Here is a 10,926-nt window from a genome sequence, read left to right as displayed (position 1 = left end):
ACCAACACCAAATCCCTACTGTTAGTCTTATATAAGGCTAACTACTCCTCACCTCTGTGAGGTCAAGTGTATGCACTTACCACTAGAGGCCATTCGATAGACCAAATTACTTTAAAAGTGAAGGAACACTTGCTGGATATGGAGAGAGGAAGCTATAAAAACAGATATTAGAGGTAGGAGCAGATAAGGACTGTGGGTAGGGTGGAGAGTTTGTTGGACAAAAACTGTCAAAGTGAAAGTAAAAACGGTCACAGATCAAAGTGAAAGTGCTGCCATACCTACCTGCTATATATGCATAGTCGATGCAACTCTTTATATGTGAAAGTGGAGTTCACAGAGGTGAGCAAATTAAGCACTTTTCTGAATATAAATGCTCCCATACAGAAGAGCAGGTGGAGGACAAACTCTGATCCCAGGAATTAGTGCCAGTGTGTCATTCCTGGTTCCATTTTTCCTACTGCATAAAGTTCAGAGTTAACATAAACTTTGTGACACTCCCAGATACAGTACATACTGTACATTCTTTTGTATAAATATTTTTCAAGGGTATACCCCATCTGCAGAAGTTCTCTGATGACTCTGCTATAGTGGACCTGTTATTAGATGGGGATAATTTGGTGTCAGGGGAACAATCCACAGCTTAATACTGCAAAGACTAGGGAGTTGGTAGGAGATTTTAGGAGATCTCAACATACTGGTCTCCTCCAATACCAGTGAAAATTCAGGGAGTGGATATTGAGATTTTAAAATCCTATAAGTACCTGGGTTTTCACCTAAATAATAAACTGGATTGGCATAATAATTCTGCTGCTCTGTATAGAAAGGGTGTTTAATGGAGAGATACCATAGGTCTTTCATTCCTGCTGCAATTATAATGTATAACTGTCATGGTCTGTAGTAGAGCTTCATTTTTCTTAAATTATAATAACATATACTCTATCACTGTTTAACTATGTATCATGATTGTGTATCTTGTCTGGACTTCTTATCATGTTTGTTATTATTATGCTATTTTACTCTTATCTGCACTTTGAACCTAGCTCTAACAATGCCAATTTCTCCATTGTGAGATGAATAAAGGAATTCTATTCTATTATATTGCTACATACCAAGGTTTTGTTTTCACTTTCAGAGCTCTCTTGTGTTGGTTATATTACTGTACTCTATGTTTAATGCTACCAATTTTATATGAACGCTGAAAGAACTTCACCAATACCAGAATCATTATTCTTTATTTCCTTTGCACCATATCACTTTGTGGATGTCCATTTTGAGTACAATTGCATCAACTACTGTATTGTACCCATTTGCTATTTAATTGTTACTGTTTGAAGACATCAGCTACAGTAAGTAAACACGTGCATGATCAACAAAGTCTAAACAAAGGAAAACAACGCATTTGCTTTCCTGTACTTAGCTATTAAATGCCAAGAACATATGGTTTAATTATATAGACTAGGCCTGCCATAATATCCTTTCATTCTAGGACACATAATTTACATGAGTTATGTGGCTGACTAAAACCAGGTGAAATGCAGGCTTGAATTTAGTCAGAATCAGAAACTGTAATTTATCGGTCTCCCTGATTAAAGGATATTATGGCAAGCCTAAAATATTGTGCAGTAAGTATGCATAATAAATGCAGTGTTGTCAGCTATAGCCATAATTTTGCAACGTGCCCTGTAGCTGCTGGGCAGTATTATTTATTTATTAACAGTTTCTTATATAGCGCACACATATTTTTTGCAGCTCTTTACAGAGAATATTTGAGTATTCACATCAGTACCTGCCCCAGTGGAGCTTACGATCTAGATTCCCTAACACATGTACACACACACAGACATTCTAGGGTTAATTTTGTTGTGAGCAAGTTAGCATAGCAGTAACTTCTTGGATTGTGGGAGGAAACCAGAGTACCCGGAGGAAACCCACACAAGTACAGGGAAAATATACAAACTCCGCACAGTTAGAACCATGGTGGGAATCTAACCCATGACCTCAGTGCTGTGAGGCAGTAATGCCAACCATTACAGCATCTGTACTGCCCCAGTATGAACTACAGTATTCCTTATTTACATTCTTTTGTACATGGCCTAAGTGAAAATGTTCATTCTCACTCACATTATGTCATCTTTTAATCAAGTCTTTCATAAATTTGGTTAGTACATTGTTTATGTTTTTAGAGTACATATGAATACTATGTGGGTCTATACAAAATCTTGTCGCTAATATGGTAAGTAAAAAAAATACTGTGTCATATGACCAGGAAAACTGAGTATTTATAATGTAATTGTATTACTGTATATGCGCAGAACCAAAATTTAGGACTTTATGCATTCCTGTGAGCAATTGGCGAGAAATTCATCATGAGAAAATGACTTGCAAACAAATTTAAAAAAAATATATGTCTCACAGATCAATGGTTTATATTGCAGTCATTCTTTCATGTTCACTTGTGAACAGTGGCGTAACTATAGCACCGCAGCCCCCGCGACCGCACGGGGGGAAGCGCTGTGCATGTGCGGGCGCCGGGTGCTGCAGTGCTATAGTTACACCCCGCCGCCCCGCCGCAATCCCCCGCAGTCTTTACCTGTCTTCAGTAGTATGCGCTGGTCCCGGCTCCCTTCTTCTGCTATGAGGACCACCACAAAATGTCCACCCCCATTTAGCAAACAGTTCTCTGAAACTGTCTGCTGTATGGGGGCGGACATTTTGTGGTGGTCCTCATAGCAGAAGAAGGGAGCCGGGACCAGCGCGTACTGAACGTAGGTAAGACTGCAGTGGATGGGGGGGTTTGCATGGGCGGCGGGGTTGGTGCGGCAGGGTGTGTGTGCGGCGGGGTGGGTGTGCGGGCGCCCTCCCTTTAACGGCGGGGGGGGCGCCCAAAACCTAGTTACGCCACTGCTTGTGAATAATGTTGAAAATCAATTTGTTGGAAATGCAACATGTACTGAACTTTAATACATAGAAAAGTATAAAAGAGCACAAATGTATCCCAGACAGCAACTCATTCCTCTTAAATTGCTTGTCCATGGATAATGCAACAAATACAAATAATCATGTGAGACCAACCCTTGAGTCTGAAAAAAAATTGTAAATGTGCTTAAAAACCACTTAATGTCCAATTTTAAGAATAGATGGTGCACTTATGCACAAAATATGAACAGGTTTATAATTCCCACTCAGAGCAATGACAGTTTATGTATGCTCAATTTGTTTTGGTTATAAAGTGCATTCTAATGCCACCATATTTTTACTATGAACTTAAACATAGATGAAGTCATTACAAAGATACATATTAAATGACTGCCATATCAGAATCCCATGCACTTCCATACCAGCTTTTACTGATGGAAAGGAATAAGACAAGCTTTGAATGTCACTAAATGTCAATGAAATTCAGATAGCAGAGAGTAGGAGTATAGATTCACAGCACTTATCATGAGTAAATGTTGAATTTAAGACTATATTTTAAAACATATGCTCTCTGAAGATTTGTAAATCTCTTTAAATGTTGATGAAAAATGTCATTTAAAATGTGCTTTAAAGCAGAGATTTAATATAGAAAGCCGGATCTGTGATGCTTTTTATTTAAATGTTAAGCTGATTTTTTTTTGTTCTTAATAAATTATGAAAATATAAAAATGCTGATGGTTAAACCTACTTTTTTTATTATTTATTATTACAAAAACTAATTTTATGATGTTATATTTATATTAAATTTTTATTTTAAAAAGGCGTGAGTGTGTGTGCGCTAGAAGTGTGCATGGACCATCATATTCAGGGTTTTTTTTATTATTTTTTTTATTTATTAAAACAAATATTTAAACAAATCTATAAAAACAGCTATAATCGTGAAATGTTTGCAATCCAAAACCTGAAATTTTAATTTAAAATCCAAATTCTAAAATGCAGGAAGATCTGAATCTGGAATGGACCAGATCTCCTCGGGAGATCCGAAAAGGGTTTTGGTTTGGTTCGGATCCAAAAAAATGTGTGTGGATTTGATTATCTGGAGATCCAAAACACATGTCAAATATTGCACACAATGTTTAAGATTTGTATTTAGAATAGCTAATTAATTTATTGACTAATATTTGCTTTTTCATTTACAGTTATTATATACATTGCAGGACTAGTTCTAAAAGTTCAGGTTCTAAAAGTTTAATTTTAAGTGATTAATATTGACATGCTTTTCTTGTATTGTACTATACCTGCTAACCATAAGAACAAAGCAGCAAGTTCTAGACTAGGATAGGTTCATATAGTTTAACATACTAATTTCTGAACTTGAAGAACAAGTTTGATCAGTGCGCTACTGAGCAGCTGGTACTGGGGTTGTCAAAATCCCAATTGAATATGGGCAAGGCAAAAAAACAAAAAGGTGTACCAGCGCAGGCTGTGAAAAAATACATAAAATTGGAACGGTATCTTTTACAATACATTTTATTATTAATTAATTAGCTGTAATTACATTATGGAAGCATTGCGAGCGAAGCATTGCAGGCGAAGCATTGTAAGCGAAGCGAGTGGCAGCGATTGACTTCCAACTGTGTCCATGTCGACTGTGTCGACATTCGGGCCAAAAAGCAGTGAAGAAACCCATGTCGACTTTGCGTACTGTTGACCTAACCCAGTGGTCAGGGAACTCGGTCCTCATTACCCCATGCAGTGCATGTTTTGCAGGTCTCTTCACAGAATCACAAGTGAAATAATTAACTCCACCTGCGGACCTTATAAAATGTGTCTGTGAGTAATTTGTACACCTGTGCACCTGCTGGGTTGCCAGCAAAACATGCACTGTGTGGGGTAATGAGGACTGAGTTCCCTGACCACTGACCTAACCCATGTCGACCTAATGCTATGTGGACCTAAACCCATGACCTTCAACCATGTCAACCATGTCAACCTAGAACCCTGTCGACCTAGTTGCATGTCGACCTAACGTGTCGACCTAATGACTGTCAACCTAAGTATGGTTGATAAAATTATCCACACCCGGTTGATCCCAGGGAAACATGTTGAGCCTTTTAAACATTTGGGACAATTGCATATACCACCACTGAGGGCTATCCATAGAATACGAGTCACCAAATATCCTTCATCTAAATAAGTCTCCATAAAACTCCATATCCGGAAGGCAACCCGAGGCAGCCCAAGACTCGCACAAGTCATCCAGGCTTACCATCATCCCATCAGAGGAACCTAATTATATCTTTGGACTCTGTTTCTGGGACTTACTGGCCACCTGGTGTCCATCTTCTGCTAAATTGGAGACAATATACTCTGCTGTCCGTATGGTAATATGCCCTATACAACCTATTCTATGTACAGTGTTGGTTAACAAATATTGCAATATTGAATGTCCACAATTTTATTGTTTTTATATAAATATATATTTTTACATGGAATTCTATAATGTAATTACAGCTAATTAATTAATAATAACATTTATTGTAAAAGATACCATTCCAATTTAATGTATTTTTTCACAGCCTGCTCTGGTACATCTTTTTGTTTTTTGCCTTCCACAATTTCTGAACTTACATGTTTACAGCCATTGTTCTGACCCTCATTACACATATGGAGTGTGTAACTATCAAGACAGCTTAACCAAGCCCATCTTTTCTTTTTGCACAATGAAACTTCTGGAACTTTAAACTTTTATTAATATAGACTGAAATGATTGTCCATATAATATAGCTGTAATTCTCCAGGGTACAGGATACAAGATAAGAGATCATGGGTGCACAAATATTTATGTAGTTGTTGTTGGTGGTGGTAAGAAGATATAAGCCTGTAGGGTAAGCAGACCTGTAGTAAAACATATTCTCAGCATCTCATCCAAGATTAACTGAAGCAGTAAGTAAATTGGAGGATATCACCCTTTGACCTGTCACATGACAAAAGGCAGCTAGGCATGGTCAAATGAATATAGATCTACACAGAATAAAGTAGACATAAGCAGTAGAGTGCAGAACATTAACTAATCACATAAATCACTAACAAGATAATATGATATCTAATAATATTGTGGATACAGTACAGCCATTGTGAGAAAAATGCTGGAATTCAAGAATAGCATTTACTAACTAGGACTGAAGCCAAGATTAATCTGAAATGTAAACAACGAAGATAAATAATGCCATTATGATATAGTAAATGTTAATTCAGGGCTAGAAAAGAAAACAAAGTACATGAATGATAACATTATGGCTAAAGACCACAATAGACATTAGGTAAGTAGATGCTCCATATTCAGTATTAAAATAACACAGATGTCAGACCAGTTGCCTGTAAATGTGCGTATTTACTGAAAATGTATTTTTATAGTGTGCACACAGACATGATATTTATAGTAAATGAGGTTTCACACACACTTTATTTATGTTATTTATTTCGCTGTCTTTTCTGTTTCTTTTTATCTTTTGCTGTTGACCTGAGCCTCCAGCTGCAGTAGTACACTGTAGTAACCTACCCTGAAGTGGGACTCCAGTGCATTCATGGGCACTGCACTTTGGGCATTCCATGCAGACCCCACTGGTGCTTCCTCCCCGAAACCACCACAGGGTCTACAGCAGCATTGTTATGCCAGTGCCTTATCTTGTTTTTATCGCCAAATTATCTGCATGTTTCTATCGCAGACAAATACATTTTGGGGTTGTTACGTAAAACAGTGTTATTAATCACACTGGTATTACCATGTTAAGCCTTTAGAACGAAAGACAATTTAACATAGTGAATTTGATTAAAAATTAAAACCTCCTGTGATAAAAGGTTCTGTAATATTATAACACACAAAATAATAAATAACAGATATAAACAGATTTGGTAATGTAACAGAAACCTACCTAAATTATAGTTCGGTTACAGAAATATTGTCAGGATCATTTCAGGGTTAAGGCTTGCAGCACTGTATCAGTCATTGAAAAAGTCAAAAGCTGGCCATACACTACCATGACATATCTGTAGTTGATGGAACATGTGATTTCCCTTCAACTCCACAACAGTTTCCCAGAAGTCCTATACCTAAGATTTTTTACACAATTTCATATTTCCACTTATGATTCACGCACAACATACCTCCCAACATGAACCTCTCCAGGAGGGACACATTGCTCTGCTCCTGGACTTTCCTCTTAATGCATAATTACCCTCATCTGTGTTGAACAGGTTTATTGATAAGAAAGGTGCTTCACCACAGGTGATGGCAATCATGCATTAAGAGGGAAGTGCAGGAGCAGAGCATTGTGTCCCTCCTGGAGAGGGTCATGTTGGGAGGTATGCACAATGTATCTTAAAATATATCTTATGTGACAGATTACAAAAATATATCTATAGTACACACATTATACTCATGATATATCTTAAGATTTCTTCTACATTTCTGACTCAACTTCAGATGTATCTTACGATACATTGCAGAGAGGAGAAACACGATGTCTACCCTTTTGACTGTGACTACAATAAATCCTTATTGCAGCAGTGCAAATCTGTGGATATAACTTATGAGACATGGGACTGTGCATTGGAATGGAATTGTAAGTAAATGACTTACGGTTTTGACACTTTTCATGTGATTTAACAGCCGATTGCATCAATTTTGTATAAAAAAGGCCCAAATTGCACAAGTGTATGGGCAGCTAAACTCTTGGAAACAACAGGAAGCACAGATAAAATCTACACAATAGGAAGCCATAGGATAGGTGGCAGAAGTAAAATGATAATGCATCAATTTAACCAATGAAGATGAATCTGAATTGCTGCCTAATACTAATGTTATCCACAGCTCCTGAGAGACAATCCAGGGATTGTCTCTATTCCAGGCAACCTGAACAAGTGTCCTGAGGTTATAACAATAAATAAACCTATAGCTGAACATGTGTTTGCCAAGTTACCAGTACAAATTGTAGTACCTTTCTAATAGCAGTAGTGCTTCTGCCAGACACAAACATGTTTATTAAGGGGAGGGGTTCCTTAAATACTCATCTGGCTGTTCATTTGGAGATATTAACAAGCTCTGTGGAGATCTCATTATTACTTACTATAAATATAATGATGACTTTTAGAATATTTTTTAAAAAAACTTAACTATTTTATACTTTACAATGAGCAATTATCTCTTAGAACATAGTTTCTTATGTTCTATCTATAAAAAGAAAATTATCAAAAATTATTTGACAATCCAACAGTACTGAACATACATATTCATTTTCAGAACTGTCAACTCTTGGCACCTATACAGTATTTTCAATAAATATTTTTGACAGTGTTGGCACTTCAGTTCTTTCCTTTGTCTTTTTAGCTGAGGCTGGAAAGGCTTTTGATTCAATCATATGAAAATATATCTTTAAAATGCTGTCTCCCTCCGCTTTGTTGGTTAATTTAGTAATATATGCTGTCTTCAAATAAATCCTCTGAATTGCAAAACAATGTAATCAGTTATTCCCTGTCATTACAGCTATAGTATATCATTTCTTGGATTGCAATTCTCTGTGGACCATTTCCTACCTCATGCCCTTACTATGTGCTTGCTGGTGGTGGTGGTGGCGGTACATGGAACACTGTGACTTTTCAGTATGTAGTAGTAGAATATAGGTTATTTTTAGAGCCATTTCACACATATATATATATATATATATATATATATATATATACAGTCCCAGATATTCGGCACTCAGCTTAAACGATGTGATGTAGCTCCGGGTGCCTTCCTTGGTTATCAGGGTATTTAGCAATGGACTTGCGGGCGGCACTCACGGATATGAAAAAACGAGGACACAGCAGTGTAGCTTAACGTTTCAATTCACAGCGGAATTTTCATCAGAAGCAACTTGCACAATACACAAAAAACATTTAAATACCCTTACCTACACCCCGTGGTGTGAGCAGCCGTCCCTGGCCCGATTTCCCGCCTTCGTCCGTCCCGGCGTCGCCCCGCTGATGACGTCACAGGCGTCATCCCGTTACCTGGATACCACCAGCAACACTTCCGTGTGCCGCGCTCGCGTCCTGGTCGCTATGACTACCCGCCGCTCATTCAGTCTGCTGCTACATATGCCGGCTACGTTCCCAAAGCTGGATCGGTTGCCCAGGGAGCGGTGTCTGCAAAAAACAAAGTGACATTAGGACACAGTCTATATCATGGAAACAACATTGATATCAGCATGAGAGCAGTTTTAAAGGGAAAAAGGCAATTAAGAAAAATTATCAAAGAAAGCAATTTAAGTTTAGCTGTTCATTAAGGCCGGATGGGTTCACAGTGTCCAATCTATAAATCCACCGCGCTTCCTTTTGTAATAGCGCCTTGGCACGGTCGCCCCCTCGGATGTCTGGTGGTACACTGTCTATGATTTTATATCTGACAGTCGATTCTCCGTGCTTCATGGTTTTAAAGTGACGGGCCACCGGTTGGTCCGTCTCTCGGCCCAATAGTGCCAAGTGTATGGCACTCCTGTGTTGTCCCATCCTCTCTTTGAATTTGCATGTGGTCTTGCCCACATATGCAAGACCACATGGACATTTTATCAAATACACCACAAATGTGGAATTGCAAGTGTATACATGCTTGATTTTAAAAATTTTACCAGTCCTGGGGTGTGTGAATGTATCATCCACCTCCAGAAAGTTACATGTTGTACATCCCAAACACCGGTAATTTCCTGGTTTCTTGCTAAGGAAATGTGGTCCGAGGGGGCGACCGTGCCAAGGCGCTATTACAAAAGGAAGCGCGGTGGATTTATAGATTGGACACTGTGAACCCATCCGGCCTTAATGAACAGCTAAACTTAAATTGCTTTCTTTGATAATTTTTCTTAATTGCCTTTTTCCCTTTAAAACTGCTCTCATGCTGATATCAATGTTGTTTCCATGATATAGACTGTGTCCTAATGTCACTTTGTTTTTTGCAGACACCGCTCCCTGGGCAACCGATCCAGCTTTGGGAACGTAGCCGGCATATGTAGCAGCAGACTGAATGAGCGGCGGGTAGTCATAGCGACCAGGACGCGAGCGCGGCACACGGAAGTGTTGCTGGTGGTATCCAGGTAACGGGATGACGCCTGTGACGTCATCAGCGGGGCGACGCCGGGACGGACGAAGGCGGGAAATCGGGCCAGGGACGGCTGCTCACACCACGGGGTGTAGGTAAGGGTATTTAAATGTTTTTTGTGTATTGTGCAAGTTGCTTCTGATGAAAATTCCGCTGTGAATTGAAACGTTAAGCTACACTGCTGTGTCCTCGTTTTTTCATATCCGTGAGTGCCGCCCGCAAGTCCATTGCTATATATATATATATATATGGAAAAATGTAGTGAGATATTAATGTACAAAGCAACTCTGTATTTTGTTATTGCATTACCAAATACATTGCAGTACACATAGGTGTAAAATAAATTTTTGCATATACAGTATTTGTGTACTTACAGTATATTATATTGCGATATACTGTATGTTAAACACCGAGAGAGGGATGCAGTTATAATCCTGGCGGTCGGAATCCCGGTGTTCAAAATACAGACGCCAGAATCCCGACCACCGAAATCCCAACCGCCGAAATCCCGACCACCGAAATCCCAACACTTTCTCCCTCCGTGGGTGTCCGCGACACCCATAGAGGGAGAATAAATTGGTGTGCCGAGCTTAACGAGGCACCGGGCCTGCTGTGTGGTGAGCGCAGCCAGCCCGCAAAGGGGGGCAATCCACGTCCCCCCCTTGACAGGATTTCGGCGGTAGGGATTCCGGCATCAGGATTTTGAACGCCGGGATTCCGACCGCCGGGATTTTGGGATGATATTAATAATCTAAATATCAAGTTTCTAAAGAAAGTGCTATCTGCAAAGTGTTTTTGCATGCAATCTCTTTACCATCACTGTTACCATGAAATCTTGTCTAACTACAATATTTTTTTCTTTATATTCAAGTTTA

Source organism: Crinia signifera, chromosome 8, assembly GCF_055691185.1.
Source record: "Crinia signifera chromosome 8, ASM5569118v1, whole genome shotgun sequence".
NCBI classification, from domain to species: Eukaryota; Metazoa; Chordata; class Amphibia; order Anura; family Myobatrachidae; genus Crinia; species Crinia signifera.
This window is presented reverse-complemented; position numbering follows the sequence as displayed.